Consider the following 21,940-nt stretch of genomic DNA (forward strand, 5'->3'; position numbering starts at 1 on the left):
TAACTTTTTCCATGTGAGATGTCATCTGCCTTCTGTCCCCTGAGGTGTGGGAGCCCTGTGCCCCACAGTAAGGAGAGAACACACCAGTCCTCAAAGAGCTATCTGGGAGGAAGCATTTCCAGGGTTGAATTTGTAGCCTTTGCTGCCCACCTCTTCTCCAGATGAATGCTTCTCCTGCAGGGAGACATGCCTCTTCTCCTTGGTTGGACATTCACCTTCTCTAAATCTCATTCCAAGTTCCACTTTATTCAGTGACTCCCATGCTTTAACACCCTGTTCCCAAACTTCTGCAAAAAAAAAAGCTGTGGCTATAGATATTCTAAACTAATGTTGCATCTCCAGCTTCCAGCTGTTGTCCTAACAGGAACAGTAGATTTCTGCCTACTTTCATGTTCTTTGTCTAAATCCTTCCTTAAAATATCGAGAGATGCTAGACATAGGTAGGAAACATTAAGTTGCACTTATTGAAACTGAGTATCCCAAGTCTTTATCCTGCAAAGACTTAACTACACATAGTGGGTGTCTTCCCTGACTGCAGGGAGCAGAGTTGAATGTGTACATGCCTGCGGGCAGGAGATTGCAGCAATCTTTGTAACACACCATTCAGGATCACCATTTATGACTGTTTACATTCAAGAGTAAAAAGACTTGCAAAAATCCAGTGAGAAAAACATTATTCCCTCTTTTCCTCCTCAGATTGATAGTGTAATGAGTCACAGCAGTGTTATTTTTATTTGTTTGTTCTTACAGGTTCCTCTGCTAAGGCAATATTCTCACTGCAAAATTGTTTATTTTTGCTGTAGCTTCATGTTCTTGTGCACAGATGTAGAAGAAGCCACTTTCAACCCACACTTGGTACCTGCTGAAATTTGATTTTGGAATGACCCCATTCTCTTGAAGCTTGATGATGGTACTTTGTAAATTAATCTGTTCTCAAGGTTCAATCTAATCTAGCAAGTGGGGATTGAAGGAACCTGTTACAAAAAGCTGATGATAAAGTCCAAATGAGGTCACTGTGGATTTCACTGTGTACTTCAAACAAAGAGAAATGATTAAAAAACATTTATTTAATGTGTCTTCTTTGAGACCAAAGGTACCAATTAACTAGGACATATTACAAGTTGAGAGTTCTTTTTGCTGTCAATAACTGTCACACAAGATACATTAGTTCTCTTACAGACATTCTACCACAGGAATTTTATGCCTCCCATAAATTTAAGCATGAATTATTGTGAAAGAAATGCACAAGGGCTCCTACTAAATAATATGTGTTACAGTTAATACAATCATTTCTTTCATGACCTCTTGAAACTAACGACAAATAAATGGTAGGCTGTCTTGTTGGTAGTAATGCAAATATGTTCTCAAATGGTTTTGGAGCCAGAGAGCAAGCATCATTACCTTTGATGTAATGACCAGCTCTATGTTGCAACTTTACTTGCTGTCTTAATCCTGAATTGATCCCAACTTGAAACTTGTTTACTTGAAAAATATTTTAAGACATGCTCATGTTACTCTGTTAAACCATGTCTTCCTGATCAGTTAAATCTTAGTAGCTGTTGTTATTGATTTCTGAAGTGGGAAATTGAATATGTGTATGTGTGAATGCAAATTTCAGCTGAGAGGACTTTCCTAGCTTTCATCTTTATTCTTGCTTCATGAAAACTGATAAAAGCTTTAATCAGAATCTACCAGAAGCAAGTAATCAAAAAAGAGGTAAAAAACCTGCAAAAACTTTGCCTTTTGTTTGGGTTATTTTTGTATAATTTTAGATTTAAAGAATATTTTCTTTTCCTTACTATTGTAGTAAGAATTGGAAAATATATGGATTTTCATATCCCACAGACTTCTGTTGTGAGAGAGGTGATAGTGTCATGGAAATCAGCAGAACTTTTTCCATTACTTGCATTTTTCTAGTAAATGTGTTGAAGAAAGATGTCACTAAAAGCAGTTATTTGTCAAAGAAAGGAATGATGAGACAGGCAAATCAGCTTCTCAAGACTATAGGAAGGAGAGTTGGGGCTTAAGAATCTGGCCAGTTGGAAAAATAGCAGAAGTTCAAGCCAACAGTTGTGTCCATGCCTGATGCAGAACTAGGTGTTTAGAAATGGTTTCATTAGGAGGTTCCTACTGGTACTGAGCAAAGGACCTGTGCGTGTCATTTTCTGGTGTGTATTCCTGGATATCCAATTTTTATGTAGTGGGGCTTTATTTATCCCATAGATTTAAAGTGTCTGATACATGAATTAAAGCACTGGGCTGAGTGAGCTCAATTCATTTCTAGCAAACTATTGTTGGGGCTGATAATGCAGTGCCCTAAAGTGCTGTAAAATTTATCGGCTGCCCTGACTAAGCAGTAATGTTAGCAAAACTTAAATTTGATTTTGACCTACTTGGGTCAATTGAACCAACTTTTTCATATGAACTATGTAATTTAGTGGGATCACTTAAGGAAATAGCGCAAGAATAGTTTCATGTCTTGACTGACCGGAAGTAATCCATCTGGAGATGTTTACCCTGACTGAAGCAGTAGAGCTCTTCTGACAAGGAAGCCTCAAGGTTTGCCAAGTATCATCCAGGGCTGGACCTGAGATTCTCAAATGCCTCTTTTGGTCAGAAGTGATGGGTGAGAGAGCAAATTTTCAAGAGTGCAAGAAAATGGAACATCTCTGTAGGCATGGTTAAAGGTATATAGGCTCTTCTTGGAGATAACTTGGCCTTAAATCGGACACCTGAACTGGTGGCTATTTAGTATTAGTTGTTAATAATTATGGTACGTACTCTGTTTGCAAGCACATGCTAAAGCTGGGGATTCCTAATGGTTCTCCTGTTATTGCTTATGGTAGATAGATCTAGACAGCATCCTCCTGAATGTGATTTTGTTGCTGTGAGAGAGGACATAGGCACTTATGCTGTAGATTGTGCAGGATTATTGATTTCAAATGCAATGTACACAAACTTCGATAAACTCCAAGAGTTTAGGAGGATTTCCTTTACTTAAAGTATCTTGTCAGGTTTAATAAGTCTTGAAACAATTTTAAAGAATATTTCTTAGGCTATTCTTGACCTAGGAAGTGCGGAAAAAAGAATTTAAAAGAATCCTCAAGCAAGTCCTAAATCGCTATGCTTTGAGAGTCCGTTTTTTCCCCTTTATTGGCCACAAATATTCAGAAGTTAGTCTTAAACTAAAGCTACACCATCTCCCATGGTGCTGCGGCTGCTTTCCTAGGCTGGATGTGTACATACAAGCAGAGATGCCTTAGGTGGTGTACTCACAGTGCTGTTACCACAGCAGTGATGGCAGTGTAGACAACTTTGTGTTAGCAGCAGCTCTGCCCTGCGCAGCACCTTCATGCCGGGAATGCTTCTCCAGGCCTTGCTGAGGTGACACCTCACACAAGGAAGGGGAGTAATTGAGTTTGGTGAGGAAGGGGAGAAGGTGTCCTGCCCTTTGGCAGGTAGCCCTTCTCTTGAGCTCTTCATGGAGATGGTGGGAGATGAGGAATAATGGGTATTTCTTTTATAACTGAATGGAGATCTTACTGATTATAATGACTTCGGTTTTCATTTCCTCCATACCATACACTTTCAATAAATCTGTCTTGTAACTTGTTGGGACTGCCACTGATTCTGCAGTACATGAAAAGGAGGAACCAAGTCTGCTCCCAATCCTTTTTTGAAAAACTTTCATTTTTATATGAAAGAGCAGGTAAGGATGGGAGGAGGAATTGACATAAAGGGTTCTGTCACGTGAATGTCAGATCATGACTATGTTTGCTGTTGAAAGTAGCTTCCAAAAGAGCCAGTTTTGTTAGCAAGGCTGTCCCTGCATCTTATTTATTGCTTACCCCTCTCCTGGCCTTTTGCAAGGTCTTTAGGAAGCAGTTAGGACAAATATTTGAAAATCCTTAGTATTTCCTCCATGGTCTTCCCTTACTGTTTTCTCCTCTCAAAATATTTAGAGACTTCCCTGACCAAAAGTGTTCATACTTTTCATGACTGAATTACTTTACATTAGCTGCTCCACACAGACATTGCAATGATCAATAGCATAAAAAATAAGACACTGCTACAAGTTCTCACTGAAGAAAGACTAACTGCCTCTATAGACTTCAAAGAACAGGAGGAAATGAATGGAGCCAGGAAAATAGGCCAGTTTTCCCCTGTATGCATGGAATATGTGAAGGGCTTGCCAAATTCCCTGTTGTATGTCTGAGAGAAAGTTTAGAAGTAGATGTGTTGTGAGTGCACAAATCTGTTTTCTGTGAACACTGATTTGGCCTTTTGCTATGAGTGGGTGTTTATGCTGATCCCAGGGGGTGGTTCATGACAGGAGGAGGAGGTTTTTGGTGCTATTGCTCAATTCTGAGTGCCTTTGACAAGTAGGGAGATTAATGAGTTGAATGCAACACGAATGTGTCAGGAGGGTATTTGTTCTTTGGGAAGATTAAGAATTTAAAATGAAAATGCTTTGGGTGTAGGTGTGTCAAGACATTCCCAAGATGCAGAGGTGGGGGTGAGGGATCAATGAGACCACAAATTAGAAGCGGGTGAAGGGGAGTTCCAAAGGTTCCCCTTGGGCACTGCTGCCATGAGCACTTCCACAGCACTGTGCACCTACCTAGAGATCAGAGCTCCATACCGTTACTCTGACTGCCCAGAAGAGCTGTGGGGAAAAGAGTTTGCAGAAATCTCGTCTGGAACTTTTTGGTGAGGAGGTGTTTGTAAGCTCAAACACCTTGCCTTTGGCTCTTGCCTGAGTTGTACTATGGGTATGCCTGTGCCCTGCCAGGCATCTCACTAGTCCTGATTTTATCTTGCTGACTCGAGTTCTTGGCTTGACCTGCTGACCTGCATCTGGTCATCACTATGGCTTCCACCACAGACCTGCTCTGCTCTGCTTTGTTGGCACTGTGGGACTGTGCCCTTGTTGAGGATGTTGTGGCACTATCTGGCACAGTGTCACCCTTGGCTCCTGGCTTGCCTACTGCTGTGAGGAGTGGCCACTTGGCTGCTTCCAAGTCCTGGTGGGTAGCATTGCGTGAATTCAGGATCTGCGTCCTCTGGATTTGTGTGAGCTACTGCTGTGTCCTGTGTAGGTTGACTGAGAGAAGGAAGAAAACCATGAGCTTTGCGTCCAGTTTGCATGGCCTGGGACACCTGGGAGTGCAAGCTGTGATCTGCTGTCTTGTATCAGTTGGGGTGTCCAAGGAATTGCCTGCAGCAAAGCTCAGGAGACCTGCCTGTCCTTTGCAGTAGCATGGATGTTAAGAGTGGGAAAGGAGTGGAGGAGCAGTGAGTATCTGTCTTACTGCAACTTTATTAATCTGGTCCATGTAGCACTTACCTGGGAAATGCTCTGGCTTTTTGTGACAATGTCCTTTTCTAAGAATTGACCTCAACAAGGATAATGCTGCCATTTGCTGAAATCTGTTGTTTTCCACTGCAAACCCCAAGTGCGTAAATGCTGACGGTTTTGTGTTTGATCGTGATAATGACCTACAGAAGGTTTGGCCTGTCTGCCTTTGCACTTCTCATTCTTTAGTTTATTGGAAGTTCTACTTTTAATGACACACAGCTGCTGGGTTTTTTTCAGAAGCATGCACATTAGAGACATCAGAATTATTTAGTGTGCACGTGAACATTGTACTTTCTGCCTGATGCCACCAATTGAGCAACATATATTGTGTTCTGCACCTTCCAAGAATGAGTGGGAAATGACTTTTTCCCTGTGATTTGGAAACAAAATCCTTTTGTTGCTGGTGGTGTCTGATGCTGGCAGCACCAAAGCTGGATTTTCCAGTTACCTTGCTATGTTTCTTTCTCCATAGGTTCATTATGTCTGCTCAGTGAAACTTGCTGTGTTGACGACAGCTGATCAATGGTTTGGTCCACATCACTGAATACATGCCCACTTGTGCTAGCAATGGTATGGGAAGGAACATACATTTCTTATGTTACCTGACTCAACACTTGGGCTGACATAGATGTATGACTTCTAGGACCTAATGTGGCTTTTGAGAGCTCACTTGGGTATCTCTGCACAGTGCTGTGTACAGTCCTATTGTAAAAAATTACTTACCATATGCCAACAACCAAACAGTATCTAAACCCACAGGGAATTCCCTACTTGGTTGGCAGCATGGACGATGTTGAAAACATCTCCATTCAGCCCAAAGGAAGGTAGAACCTCCTTGTAGGATGAGGTGTCTGTGGGTGCATATGTGCTCTACCTTGGAGCTGAAAAAGAAGCTGGTTTTGGAGGATGTTATGTGGGATAGGCAATGGAGTAGGGAAGGGTGGGGAGAGTGTGTGGACCTTGTAGATCCACACATGAATTTCAGGTTCAGTGGTTTTGAAGTATGTCTTTTGAGTAAAGCTCAGTTTATACCCTAAAGCGTGATTTATGGTTAAGTTTAGATCACAGTAATTAGTGTAGAGTCCAAGGCAAGACAATATTTCCCATTATTTATGAGCAAATGTGCAATGTTCTACAGGATCCTAGTTATTAAAAGACAAAATATTATTGCAGGACTGTTTAATATTTCCTGCAGTATTTAAACCTGAGCTCTCAGATATAGCTGTATTCAATCATAACCTGAAAAACAGTAATGCTTGTGAGTTTTAAAATCAAACAAAGCAGTATTTGGAACTGAACAGCTGGCCATCAATTCCACAGCATTAATTCTGTCACAAATCAAATATGTTGGAACAAAGGTCTTGTCACCAATTGTTTCTTGCCATGTAGAGAATGCAAGTAATTCCATGTGATCATGCAGTTTCTTTACAGGAGCTGTTTAAACCAGAATCATTAGATGCGGTACTGTGTGTTAGTGGCAATTAGTTTCCTACTACTGCTAAGGGTTCATCATCTACCATTGACATTAATCATTCTGTTTTGGCTCATTGACTTGCAAAATCACTAAATGATTCCTTTGTTACAAAATACCGTATTCAAAGAATGTGTTTGATGGAAACATAGGTCTACTCATCATCTTCATATCACTACTGAGAACTTGTCTTCTACCCCAAAATGATTTACTATGAAGAAGAATTGGGGAGAACAGGAATTTTTGTAAATGGCTTTCAAAAGAAATTAAAGTTGTTCTATTTAGAGCATGTCTACTTGTCACTCATACTTAGCTATCTCACAGTAGAGGGCACAAGTGAATTCTTTTCAATTTGCAATTTTCAGGCTTGTAAATTGAAAACTCCACATCTGCCTTTTCTAGCTTAAGAAGGATTGACAACAAAAGGTCACATTTTCAAAATGAATATGTTATGCATTACCACTCATTGTATCATTTTTTTCAGGTCTTATATTGGCCCATTGCAATAGTTTTTTGAATACCTGGTAATCATCAATATACTTATACTTGCAACATCCTTATGAAAGAGGGAAATCCTATTATCTTTTGTTTACAGCTAGAAAACTCATTTGCTACAAGTCTCCTGGGCTTGTCTATGATCACATAAGAAGTCTGTGACAAAACTGTCGAGTTGTTCTGCAAGTTGTTGGACTCCTGGCTATGTCATTGTAGCATCTCCTGCAAGATGGGACTCCACTGCTGTTTGTAAGGATGAGGGTGGCAAGCTTTACATTCTCACTCCATGTGTGCTTTCTGATTTATTGCTGTAAAACTCTTTTTGACATGCTATTGTACATTTAAATGTTTGACAAGCTTTCTGACTTGGGAGGTACTGACAAACTAAGGAAGCAGTCAAGAAGACCAGCGGTCAATTACTTGACAACAAACACGAGCAGGAGTTCTAGAGAGCCCCAGGTAGAGAGTGCAAATATTTTTGTCTTTGTGGAAGTAATGAATTTGGGTTGCACAGTGTTAACCAGACACCTGCTTTGTTGTGAAGACAAAAAAACAAGCTTTTAACTTGTCTCATTTTTAGCTGCTAGGAGAGGTGTTAGATAGCTTTTGGTGGACAACACTATCATAGCCTGCAATTAAAATCTTTCTGTGGGATTCATTCCTAGACAGTGACAATCTAACAAAAAACCCCATTTGGGAATACAGTTCATGCCAGGAAGGAAGAAGAATCTGAGATGTATGACTTAGCTAAGTGACAATGGAGGGTCTTTGACATAATCAGGCAGCTATTTTAAGGGTATAAGTATCAAACAGGAAACAATTATTCAGGATTGAATGAGGGATAAAATTAGGAAATGTAAGACTATAAAACAGTCTCCCAAAGTAGATGGGGAGGCACATTAGAAACAAGAGCAGCAAAATTTTACTGAAAGGACTTTAAAAATGGATGCATCTAACATAGTGAATAATTATTTTGCCTCTAGCAGTTGCAGTTCATGAGTGCCAGGGAGCTTGGGGGTAGAGGTGGTATTCCAGTAGAATAGCTGAATGGCTTCAGCTCTGGCATGCATTGTGCACTAAAAAGTGTGTAAGTTTACAAGATGGAGAAGATAATCTAGAAGAAAAGATACTCTGAAGCAGAGGAATGGATAAGAAAAGCAGGAAATATGGCTGTGCAGGCTTTTGAGAGATGGTCTAGGATGAAAAGGGTGAGTTGTGCTAAAAGGGGCAGGATGGGGAGGGATGGTGTCACGGTGGGGAAAAGGCAGTGCCTGGAGATGTGCGAGGAGGTTGCGATAGAGGCAGTCTCAGGACAGGTTTTAGTGCAGGTGCCTCCTTTCAATAGAAGCAAATGGTACTCTTTGGAGAGGCTTGAGTCCATCGGCAGGGAAATGCTGGGTGGGGCGTTGGGAGGAACCTCCCTTGGAGGAACCAAGGGAGTTTGCTTCTGAAGGTGATTGAACATGGTTGCAAAATCTAGTACTGGGGCTGTGCCTACACTGAATGTTGAGAAACTCCATGCTTTCATTCTTTTTCCTATCAGCAAATTACTTAATTCATGTGTTTTGGGGGATTAAAAATTTCCCTTTAACTGCGATTTTCATTGGCTATTCAACATATGCTACTTTTTAGAAAAAATCAGCTGCATTTTCCATTGGCACCAGGTGATATCCTGAGTTAAGTGGATTTGCATGAACTGCCTTTATTTTTGAAGCATTTAAGGACTGCCCCTGTGCTTTTAAACCTCCTAAACTACTTGCCTGTTGGTGAGGTACCATGTAGACTATTCCCACTGGAAGAAAGTATGTGACTGGTGTAATCCGAGAGCCTGATTCTCTTCACGTTCACCTCAGTTTTGTACCAGAGCAACTCCAGGGCCTTGTCTGACTGGGAGCAGACTCAGGCTCAATATGCCTTTAGTTTGTGATGGGAACTGTGTAACAGGATTACATGTAATAAATCATCTTCCTAGCTTAAAAAAACCTCAAACAACAAATCTGTTTGGATAATAAAACTTTAGTAATGAAATAATCATAGATCAATTGGATTGCCTAAGAGTAAAAACGTGTCAGTGTCTCTGCTTAATATGTCTTACTCTTTTGCTTAACCATCCGTTCATGATACTTCTCCACTGCAGAAACACAACCCAACACTTCTGCTGACTGGACAGAGGGTCAGATCAATGCAGGTAAAATTCCTGTTAATGAGATTTTGACTCTTTGACATTTCAAATCAATGCTTACTTGAAATGCATGGAGGGAGTCTGATGTTACCAATCCAGTTCTCAATTGTTTCTCTAGTAGGCAATCACAAATATTTATCTCATGTTTTTATCTTTTTTTTTTTTTCTTTTTTTAATGAAGGTCATAAATTTATGTTGCTCAGTGTTAATTAGCTCCTTAATATGCCATGGTCTGCACTTCAGTGAAAGCTTGCTTTTCTTTGTGTTGTTATTACCTTTCTAGAAAGTAAGTATATTTATTCTGCTAGACAACCTAATGTCTCTCACTTAGTAACTTTTCCTAATTTAATTCCTTGGTGGTGACTGAAAAATGAACTATGCTTGCGTGTGTATGTAATGCAACTAGAATCTTTATTAAACATCAGAGGTATGCAACCAGGGAACGTGTACACCAGTTACACAACTATTCATTATGTTTTGCCAACATCTAATTTCTGGGGTATTGCTCTTTCCTGTTATTCACCTAACTTTACCAAAGCAGCATTTTTCGGACACAGAACCTTTCATTTCTTGGGGGAATGAGGTAGCTACTCTGATCTTGAAACATTCCTTCTTGTCCTTTTTGGGCTGTCAAGAAAACAAACTTGTAGTAATAATGGTCAGTTTACGCTCAGTTAAATAATACCTGGTCTCAGAGAGGGCTGGAATGCCATGAGTGTTGACCTAGGACATGTACAACACAGATAATTGGCAGATAGAGAGGTATTTGCTATTGTATCAGAAACAGATAATATCTGCTGTACTGGTGGCCACCTTTTGAGGTAACTAATTTCTTTCAAAAGCCGTCTATAGGTGCTCTTCCTCAGGAAAGCACCTCCTTTGGATCCAGAGTATAGGAAGTCATTTAGACTTACAATACCGCACCTGCCCAGAGACTTAACTTTAAGCTTGAGTTTCAGTCCTGGGAGCTGAAAGTCTAAATGGTTAATAGTGGGGTGCCTGACTTGCAGTGCCTGTGTTCTGCATTGGATCTCATCCTGCCAATCTCCAGCTGTGGGAACTAGGATGACCGCTGCACTCTCCCTGTTAAACAGGTCATTTTGAGCCATTCGTTATAGCTACCGCAATTGTTCTTTTGAGAAGGGTTTGTCACATCTGCCTGGTAGTGAAAGGCGTCTGCTTAAAAGTTTTACTTCAAAAGAAAGCGTAGCTCAAGGCCTGGTATGATAACTTTCAGTTAGAAAGAAATTTGCTGGAGACCAGCGTTTTCAGACAGACAAACTAGCATTTGAAAACCTGGCCAGCTCAAGCTCCTCCAACTAAAGGTTGCTCAGAGATGCAAGGGGAGAGTTGTTTCAGATGCTTCCTCCATGGCCTGACACTGAGTTTTCTTGACTTTGGAGACCCTCTACATAAAAGAGAAAAAGAGCCAAATTCTAGGAACACAGCTGGGTCAGGCAGCCACAGAGCAACAGTTCGAATAGTCACATAAATTGTGATGGATCACAACTTCTGTTTCTGGAGAGGGGGAAAAAAAAAATCCAAATCCACTGAAATTGAAACATAATAAAATCAAATGCCTTTAATAGAGGGTAATCATGTGCATTTGCCTTCTATATCATGATTTATGGCGTCTTAAAATTGTACTTTCAATTTCTGTCCCTTTTATTTTTTGCAGTCTTGGAAAACTGATCAGTTGAACTTGGCTTTGAGAATAATGTAATGCAGCCAGCATAGCTCTGCTCCCAAACAGAACCATGCTTTTTATTTAGATGAAAATATTCAATAAATTCCTTTCGTGCTGGCTTTGCTGTCCTTCAGGATAAATAAGTTTCCAGTACAATTAATAGCTAACCAAAAATGAAGAATACTTGTTTAAGATCTTGGAGGAAATGAGTCTTGGAGAATGCTGCAAATTATTCTGGTAGTATCTTTTCAGAAATAGGATACCGAGCTGCAATTGTAGTCAATTATCAGCTTTTCTCTACTATGCTTTGATCCTTACAGCAATTTTTTTCCTTTTGCTAGTATGCATACACCCCAAAAAGGAATTTAACAAGATGCCTAAATTGCTGACTGTCTTGTGTGCAATATCGATTGGGCTCATTGATGCTGTGTGTTATCTAAGACTAAATTGGCATCAATTTTTTTCCTCTCTGAAGCCTGAAGATTTTGTGTTCTTTTTAATTGTTGGAGGAAGGTCTGCTCTGAATGTACCCTCTGGCTTTGAATCTTAGATGGAAATGTCCTAAATGAATAGAAAACTGTATGTCAGCAAAATGAACTCTTGCTGAAAGCAATGCGTAGGCTTCTCATGTTCTGCTTTTGTGATGACATAAGCTTTGACCTTGGCCTGTATCTTTTTGAAAGGAGAGTAACATTTGTTCCCTTCAGCCTAATAGCAGTGCTGATGGAAGGAGCAGTGTGCTTGCTTTAAGAACAGCTCCTGACCTACTGCAATTTGTAGCACTGATTAGAGAGAGATTTTTTTTTTTTTTTTTTTTTTTTTTTTAGTATTGAAGTGCTGTTCTTCATAATTTCTCAGTGTAAGGATCCTGGCTTCCATACAGTAACAATGCAAATGGTTGGGGTTTAATATGGTAAATTAATTTCTTTGCTCGTTTGGCTGTTCCTGTCGCCAGTCTGGCAGATGGAGAGCTGAAGTTGTGGGTAGGACTGTTCTGACTCCCTGAATGCTCATCAGGGCCTCTGCTGTGTCCTGCACCCTAGGCCTGAGAAGCGGGAGGAAATATGAGTCAAAGAATATAACTCCAATGCAACTGGCAGGATGGAGCTGTCAGCATAAACTGTGGTGGGCCTTTCTGCAAGGGCGTCCATCCCAGAGATCTCCATGTCTCTGTGCCAGGCAGTGAGTAATCCTGTGTTGGTACAATGTGAGAGAAGATTGATTTTTAGTATCTACTTTTGAAATGATTTCAGGGAACTTGCATCAAATGCTGCGGTTGGATGCAATGAGGTTGAGTGCAGAGGGACAGAAGTTTATTTTCCCCCCACCTGAGCTCACCAGAAAATATGTTAAAAACCTCAAGCCCATTTCCCTCAGGGCTTTGGCTCATATTTCCTTGTTGAGACAGGAGATTCATGAGCAGAATAGCCTCCCATCTGCTAGGGAGGCAAAACAGGTGAAATACATCTGGTCCTTTCATCCCTTTCACCCCTCTTACCTCTCCCCAGTTTTGCACATCCTGAGGAGAAGCAAGTTCAGTTTTCCCCTTGAAGCTGAATGAGGGCAAGAAGAAAGTGGAACAACTGAAAAACTTCTTGGCGCATTAAAAAATAGTTGGAGCATAAAACAGGCCTGGGGGCATCACTGTGACTTTGAACAAAGATGGGAAGTGTTACTGATCTCTTTTTGCAGAGGGCTGTGTAAACAGATTGTAGTTGGTTGAATTTAGAGGTTTCCTTGGTCTTATCTGAGATTTCAGTTGTCCCCAGTGGCTCAGGGACACCCTCAATCAATTGCAGTTGGGAGAATTTTCATGTCTCCAGTTTGACCATCAGCCTTTGACAATCAAATATGTGCAGCAGTTGATGAGATATTGCCCAGAACACTGGACAAAATGCTGTGAGCGTGTGAGCTGTGTCTCATTTCTCCCCAAGCCTGCAGCCAAGGAAAGCTTTGGAGCAGATGTAAGCCCAAAATTGGGATGGGAGGAAGGAATTTTGTACACAGAATAATTGAAAGCTAAATTCCAGTCTTCAGGCATGAACCAGCCATGAGAAATATAAGGTACAGCCTTTGTGGGAGTCTGTAACAAGTCCATGTGTAAAATCTCCAAACAGAAAGATTAATGAAGACTTTATCCAGAGTGCTGTTTTGACAGCAAGAAGATGTGGCAGAGTTTGTGGGTTCTGCATGTGCTTTCACTCAGAATATCCAGATGGAGTTTGGGATATCTCATCCATGGGTTCATGGAGATGATTGTCATTGAGAAGTACTCTGTATCAAGCAAGCCTGGAAAGAGCATGGCTGCCAGGTCTGGCTGGTGAAAGAAAATCCACGGGCTCTAGCTCTGTCCTGCCAAAGTGGTCCAGGTCCCTTTTTATCTTCCTTTATGTCCCTTTTCATCTTCCTTTATGTCACTTTCCTGTTCTGCAGTTTCTGTGAAAAAACATGGTTTTGGTCTCACATTAGACGAGTTGAAGAAAGGATTAGAAAAAGAACTGGGATCCGATTTCCACCCAGAGCTCCCTGATAGAATGTGATAGAAGAGTCCCAAGTTTTCTGCTGTCAAAGGAAATATGAACTTGCTAGTCCATTTGCCAAGCTGTGCGAGTGCTTTACTGTGTATGTAGCATACCCTCTTGGTTGCTTAAAAAGATGGGTCAAAGTGTAAAGGGAATGTTTACTTATTAATCAAATGCCTTGATGGTTACCAGGTGGCAAGAACTAATCTATCTTTAAAAAATCAGTTCTGAGAGTGCAGTCAGGAAAGATCAGCTGATTTTAATTTTTTATGTGAACCAGAATTTGTGAAATCAGCAGCTTGAATTTTTGACTTAAATAATTTCACCTTGCTTTCCCCAAATCACCTTCTTCGTCCCCTCTCTTCTTAGATGTCCTTTTTCACCTTCAAGCTCTTTGACCTCCCAGCCCATGCCTAGGCATGAGGTCGATGCTGCTGTGCTGTCTCTTGCTGGGACATGGGGTCAGAGAGATGCTGAGGGGCTGACAGGCCACAGAGTTTGGTTGGGATGGCCACAGCCCCTTCCCTCATGCCCGGCATTTGAGGCCATTGGGGGTCAGGCACACTGGGGTTCTGGCTAGAAACCAAGTTTGGGATAGCCTTGCTCCATCCTATATGCTTTTGGTTTTAGGAGGTGCTGGTCCTGTTATGTTTGGGCTTTGCATGCTGCAGAGGGCAGAGCTTTCAGAAGCAAATAGCATGTACTGTAGTGAAAGTCAGCGAAGAGAAGGAGACTGTGTTTATGTAATAAGTCCTGGTCCTTTTTCCCTTTGTTTACCTGGCGCAGTCATTTCCAGAGGGACCCAATGCTGCAGCACTCCAATGTTATAAAAGACTGAAGGGTGGCAGCAAAGTTTTGCTTCAGAGCTGTTCTTCAGTAGTTATCATGGGCATTCATTTGCGGAAGGGAGTTTTCAGGAAAAACGGAAAGAAAAAATGTTCCAGTTCCTTAAGAAAGAGGGAATGGCCTTATTAGTTTAGGGAGCAGAGATTTTTTCTTTTTACAGCTGGTCCTCATTCATGCATAGCAAGAATTTCCTCTGGCTTATGCAGAGCTAATTTTGGAGGATGCTCTTCTGTAATGATTAGTAACATTTTGTTAATGTTTTGTTGTGCTGTGTTAGAGCAAATGTAGTTATTTTCTGCTGGGCAAAGAGCTAAAGAGCAGCATTTTTCAAATAACCTGGTTCAGTGGGATAAGGGAAAGCTTGCAGAACTTTCTTACCATTAGCAGGAACCTCTGACTGGCACTGCACACTGGGACGTTTGGTGCTTTACTCTTTCTTCTTGCAATTTCTCTGTGCCAGGGCTAGCTGCTTCCAGCCACATTAATATGACCCTCATTCCCTCCATCCCTGAAGTGGGGATGGCTGTGCCCATTTCCCTGGCAGATGAGGCAAAGCATGGACCCTCCAGGCCAGCTCCTGCTCACCTGCTCTGTGCCCATTCCACATACTGGCCAGGTCTTGGTCAGAGCTTGCTGTGCTGGATCTTTATCCACTTAGCACACCAGATGCTTGAATTTATTGCTTCACTATGTTGAGGTTTGACATGAGGTACGGCCCTTCTCTTCCCTCTTTTTCTCTTTGAGACCATGTTTATGAGAGCTGAGTTTATTTTTCCCTTCCTACAGCTCTCTAAATGCTAAGGGCTCCACATAGAGTTGTAGAGTTATTAGCATTCTCCTGTCCTGTAGGCTTTGGGAAGTGAAATTTTTTAACACCTGGGAAGATCAGACCTTCAGAGAGACTGCTGTGATGTGTTATGTGAAACACTTTGATTTCTTTTCTTGCAGAGCACACTATGGGTCATATTGCCCTGAACTATTCTCCTTATACCCACCTGCTGTCTTGAGCTCATTTCCTTACATTGAGAAAGTTCTTGGGAAAGAATTGACTCAGAAAATAGTTCAGTGATGCAATCCTGTAAGACTTTAAAAAAGTAGGCAAAAGAGATAGCTTAAGTAATATAGATATTCATTTTAGACACTGGAACCTGTACCTGTAAATGGTTTCTCTCTGGTACAGGTAGGTCTGTCCTTGCCATGGTAGTTTGCTCTGTGCTTTTCTGAGCTCTCTGAGGAATCCTGGGCACAGATGTTAGGATGCATAGTAGTGATTTTTTACGTGGAATGAAATAATGGAGAGCAAGCAAATGTTGTTTATAAATTGGATCTCTAAGCACTGGTGGACTGTTGTTTATGCAGTGTGTTTCCCACTATCACATCTGCATGTTCAGCACTCGATACTCACGTTTACTTTTTAGTTCTTTGACGTGAATTCGTGGCCTGCTAAAAGAAGTGTTGGACCAGTGTTCTACCTGATCATCTGCTTATGCAGTCATTGAGGAGAACTTTTAAATCAACTTTCTGCTCTGCATTGTAAAACCAAATGTTACTGCAGGCAAGCATCTTATTTTAATGCAGTATGTCTCTCAGATTTTCAGAACAAAACCCATTTGTTGCTCTGTTCCTTTCAGTAGGACCCTGTAATAACAGACTGCTGGTGTTCCCCTGTGCACATTAATTTTGCCCCAAAAGCCAATAATACTTAATAATCTAAAGAAAAAGTGGTTTTTGTGCTGTGCTGTATTTCCTTTCATTAGATATTTCAAAGAGGATGTAATGTTGGTACTGTTCGCAGATGCTTCATGAAAACGAATACTAATACCTAATTATTGCCTTACACTTTATTCTATGTATCAGTAATATAAAGTGGAATAGTATTAATTAAAAAGAGGCTCGGTTCTGTTCTGAGGGGTATTTCTCTTTGTAATCCCAGTTCTGTCTTTTTAAGCACAGAAGAAGTAGGATCTCCTTGTTAAAAATGCATTCTTGCCTATGACTTGATCAAAACTTTACTTGAATTTCCAGAAGATGAAAAGTAGTAAATGAAATCATAACATTATCTGGTGTCTTTCTCTGCATTGTTGTGTGTTGTCGTAGTAGGTTGAGGACTGGTGGAATGGGTTAACTTCCTAAGTAATATAAATGATCTCAAAGAGTGGAATTGTAATAAAACTGTGAACCCTTCATGGGAATGAAACAAGCACAAGCGGTAGAGTTCAGACACAGAAAACTCTGTATATTGACACAAATAGAATATAAAAAAAAATCAAACTAACTGTGACATTTTCCCAGTGACACAGAAACGCGGTACATCCAGCAACGAGCTGACCCATGGTGACCAGGCAGACTCCAGGCATTGGACACATGGTGTTTGAAGTATGCTCCTAGTGATCCTTCTTCCTGTTTGCTGTTGACTGAAGCCAAAATGTTGTAATGTTTAAGAATTTTTTACAATAATGTATTCTGCTTGGTGCATTTATATCCTGAAGTGCATTTTCCCATGAAATTCGGAACATCCATTTTATGGAGTCTGGGACTCATCAAAACTAAGGAATTGCCAGTAAAGAAATGGTGCTTCTCACACAAAATACTAGCGTGGGCCTTTAATGCATATGAATTCATACATAGGCTTATTTGCTTCCAACCAAGCGTTAGAAATGCAAATTATGAGCAATTTCTTACTAATGCCAGCTAATATACAATCTAGATATGTTTGGACACCAGAAATGTTCATATTTTGAATTCTATTGTAAATCTGTTTTTTGACAACGTGGTAAAATACAAAATAGAGATACAAAATGTAGTTTATGTTCATTGGCAACATATTTCTAAATATGTTGTTGTCACAACTCAATTAACTTATGTGAAAAATAAAAAGACCAAGTGGATTTAAATTACTTGTCATAGAGTATATATGTTAAGTAGTCTAATGGCCCTTTCAGTAAAATCTATACTATCCCCTTCTCCAGTGGTTTGGCTGCAATGATAATTAACCAAGAGAAGAAAAAAACCCGTAATATTGTCTGCTTGAAAGCTGGGCCAAGAAAAAAGCTGAAAGACTTTGAATTCGCTAGTTGCAACTATTTAGTTGCTTCCATGGAAGACCATGTTGTTACCAATGAAGGGACTCTCTGAAAATGTTGAAAAATCAATTCCTGGTTATCTTTTTATAAACCCACAAGCAATGAAAATTATTTCTTTTTACTAAAAATGAAAAAATGAGGTGGTATAGTACACCATTAAAATAGGCTAGTAAGTGCTATAGCCCAATTATAAACTCCTCCTTTTATGATCAGTAATAATGGTTGTTTTTATTCCTGAGACATGCCTGTCATTACTGTGGCTGAAATGTGTGGTAGGATTATACAGCAGAAAGCTGTGTTGGTATTAAAACACAATTTGCCATGGAAAAAAATTGCTTGGTGAATTGAGGTGGTAAATCTTGTCCCTGGTGATTTCTGCCCTTTAACCTTGTCTGGCTGGTTTATGTCCCCTCTATGCAGGGAATGGGTCAGGACGAGGCACAGATCAGGAACGGGAGCCTGGGGACCGCTGGGCTCTCCTCAGGGTCTCAGTGGATCTCAGGCTCAGCCATTTGTGTGCTGTGTTTTTGGTTACTTGTTTGTGCTGTGGTGGTAGCTGGACACTGAGGCTTGTTGCTAAGGTCTTGGTTTTTAAGTTGTGTGTTAGCAACCTGGGATCCTCCAAACAGCTGGTGCAAGCCATCCCTAACCCAGCTAACAACAGAGTTACACCGTCCTACAGTCTCTGGCGTATGTTGCTCGTGTATTTTGCTCATACACTTTCAAACTGAGTAAATAGCCCAGAAATGTCAATGGAACATGCAATACCTATAGAGTTTCTCAGACTGGTCTGAGGCTTCTCCGCAGAGCAGTCAAACCCTCATTTTCCTGCCCTAGCCTGAGGGCTGGAAGCAGAAGTGGGACAGGGAATGACGCGGGGAGAGGTCTGGAAAAACTGGGTCACTGACTCGCGCTCCCTGGGGTGAGTCCGGAGGCTGTGACTGCTCTCCTGCCCTCAGAGCAACCTCTTGTCTGCCTCGTTTGGGCCAGGAGCTGCCCTTAATAAGAAGGTGGGAACACTCTGACCCCCATTAAAGTCTCATCTCAGTTGCTTCTAGCTGCCTGACCCAGGCAGCTTCTGCAGAGATGCTCATCTTCCTCCCCAGTGTCTTTTAGCACCAGTCGTAGGACTGTTATCTGGGTGGTTTGTGTGTGTGTGCATATCCAGTCTCTTTGAATTGTTCCCCTGTTCTTTGTTTTCAGCCTTTCCAAGTTGAAGCATCTTTTCTTAATGGTACATACTATCTTGCTGAGACGGAGACCATCCTGTAGGAAGTTTAGGACACCAGATGTGTGTGATGGCAAGTCTTTGTGCTGCTGCTGCAGGATGGTAGCAGTGCAATGGTGGATCCTGGCTGGTATGTAGTGGAAGCTCTTTTTCCTCCACAGCCAGGAAAAAGAGCAACCCAAAGGTGATAAAAACATCCTGTTTTTCTCAGGTGGATTACCTGAAGATCTGAAAGTGATCCCTTTCTATAAGTTCCTGTTAAATTAGAGATGTTATCTTTTCAGGGCTTGCATTCAATGTAATATAATTACTGGCGAAAATTTTTCTCTTCATACCTCCCATCTGTAAGCATGTGAATACTTCAGCCCAGTTAAGGATGTTTCGGATACTTTTCTCTTTCCAAATGGTGTTAGTAATGCACTTCAGTGAGCTAAGTTTCCCAGTGTTGCTGCACAGGCACTTACACAGATTATTTTTTTTTTAGGATCCTCTTGTTGCTCTTATGACTTTATATGAAATGGCTGACAAAGAAGACCAGGTGCAGATTGTCTATAGACAGCATGTGGAGTTTAGGCTCACAAATCCACAGGGAAATGTTCTGTTATCCTGTTAGCATAAGCAGTTTCACAGCTGATGTAAAGTAATACAGGGATTCAGATAACAGACAGACTCACAAATGCTGTTTCTGGAAAAACAAGTTGCGAAGGACTCTTGAAGATGATAACCTTAAACTGTATTTGCCTGCAATGGATTTTTGAAACTGGAGTAAAGAGAATAGTGGGGTGAGCTATTAAAATTCAGCTTTAGAACTGTCAGGAAAGGTAGCATGAGCTGCCTTCCACAAGCACTTGTTTCTACTGTCTTTTGTTCGTGTTCTTAATGTTTTGCTTAATTAAAGAGCACAAATCTAACCTGAAAATGTCTGTACAAGTACCCACACTCCTCTTTCCTAGGTTTATCTGCAGGAATGTTAAGATGTATCTTTTTTGTGGGTTGCTCCTTTAGCTAATAAATAAAATGAAGGCATCTAGGCAGCTGTGTGTTTCAGTCCTCTGGTGGTGGTGGGCATGATTAGCATAGCCTGCTAGGGCAATAAGGATTAAACAACATGTTCATATCACTTTCGGGCTCTTCCTCAGGACCCTGTTTATTAATTCAAACAACCCCCTCCCAAAGGCAGCACAAAATGAGTTGTGGTTCCTCAACCAACACAGCTGCTGCTGCCTCATCTGCTGCCTGCCTGGGGCAGGAGCCACCACCCCCTGCTGACCCTGCAGGTGGTTTCCTTGTAAAGTAGGAAAGATCTGGCTCCATACCTGGCATGTGCTGGAAGAAGGGTCACTGGGTTTTAAGAGGTAGAGCAGGAACATATGTAATTAATATGATTATATTATCATAGAATCGCCGACTGGTGTGGGTTGGAAGGGACCTTAAAGCTCATCCAGTTCCAACCCCTGCCACGGGCAGGGACACCTTCCACTAGAGCAGGTTGCTCCAAGCCCCTGTGTCCAGCCTGGCCTTGAACACTGCCAGGGATGGGGCAGCCACAGTTTCTCTGGGCAGCCTGTGCCAGCGCCTCAGCACCCTCATAGTGAAGAATTTCTTCCTAATATCTAATCTAATCTAAATCTACCCTCTTTCAGTTTAAAGCTGTCACCCCTTGTCCTGTCACTACATGCCCTTGTAAAAAGTCCCTCCCCAGATTTCTTGTAAGCAAGTATGTAAAGTGTGTGTGTATATATATAGCATATATGTATAGTGTATATTAATATGCAAATAATTTCTAATTACCTACCTCTGTGATTGAGAACTATTCAGAGGGAATTATGGGGTTACTGTGTCTTCTTTGTGGACAGCGAAAGGCATTTTGAGCCATTTCATGGAGGGACAGCTCAGCTCTTAGCTTAGGCAATAAACTGCGTCCCTGATGTAAGGCCATGCTGGTGCCTCCTTGAATTTTCTTTCTCATGCTAAAGTTGGTTCTGTTGTGAATCTACTGCTTTCTGTAGATGAATATTGTGAATTTGGTCAGTGAATGTCATTATGTCCCTTTAACAAATATAACAATGTATAACTAGGCCTGCAGTAATTAATTAGTTGGACTACTTAATTACCTGAGAATATTTATAGTCTGTTCAGCAGGAGAAGGACTGCCATTATTATCTTAGAAAAAAAAAGGCATTTGTAGAAATGTTCCCAGTGTAAAGCACGTTATCATAATGCTGCATTTCAAGAACAAATGTTAATACAATTTTTCTGTTGAAATAATTTAATTTCAGCCCTTCTGGTTCGTAGAAGTAATGCATTTACTCCAAGCAAATATTCCAAAGTCTTCCATAATGAAGTTGAAGAAGTTAGAGATGAAAATTGTGTGTTTATTCTTGCAGCCTGGTTCCTTTGCCTTACAGGATTGGTTGCTTTAGAATATGTGCTTGTTTTCTTACTGCAGAAGAGCTTTCCTCTGGATATTGCACACAGTGCTTTAAAAGATCTATTAAAATCAGAGCTTTTGGTTTTGTTGAGCGATTGTTTCATATAGCAGATAACCATCTCTAATGTTAAGCATGGCAAGCAAAGAATTGGGAATTCTCTTTACTCCGGCTTAGAGATGTGGTGAGATGGGACATCAGATCTTCATAGTGGAAATTCAGGCAGGCAGTCCTAGCAGCTGTGGCAGTATGTCAGTCATCTGATCAGTAAGATCTGCTGTTGATATCAGTGATTAGGAAAAAATAAACTGCTTAACGTTCAACAGTCATGTGGTCTAGATGAATAAGGCACTCTAGTATTTCTTCAGTTGTTATTACTGATGTCTGTTGTAGCTGTACTTTCAGGCCTTGTCTTGTCAGTTTGGCTTGGCTCTCTCAAAGGATGATGAGGAAGATCAGAGCTGAACCCAAGGTGCGTCTTAATGAGTTACAGTGACACAAGCTAGCAGGGAAGTGGAAGGGAGGAGACATGGTGGAGATGAAATAGTAATTAACTGTGTCCTTTAATAAAGGCCAAGTACCAGAGAGGCTGGGGCAGGTGCCGGTTGAGTGCTTACTGGGGAGCTGCCCTGCGTGCA

This window comes from Strigops habroptila, chromosome 9, assembly GCF_004027225.2.
Source record: "Strigops habroptila isolate Jane chromosome 9, bStrHab1.2.pri, whole genome shotgun sequence".
Lineage (NCBI taxonomy): Eukaryota > Metazoa > Chordata > Aves > Psittaciformes > Psittacidae > Strigops > Strigops habroptila.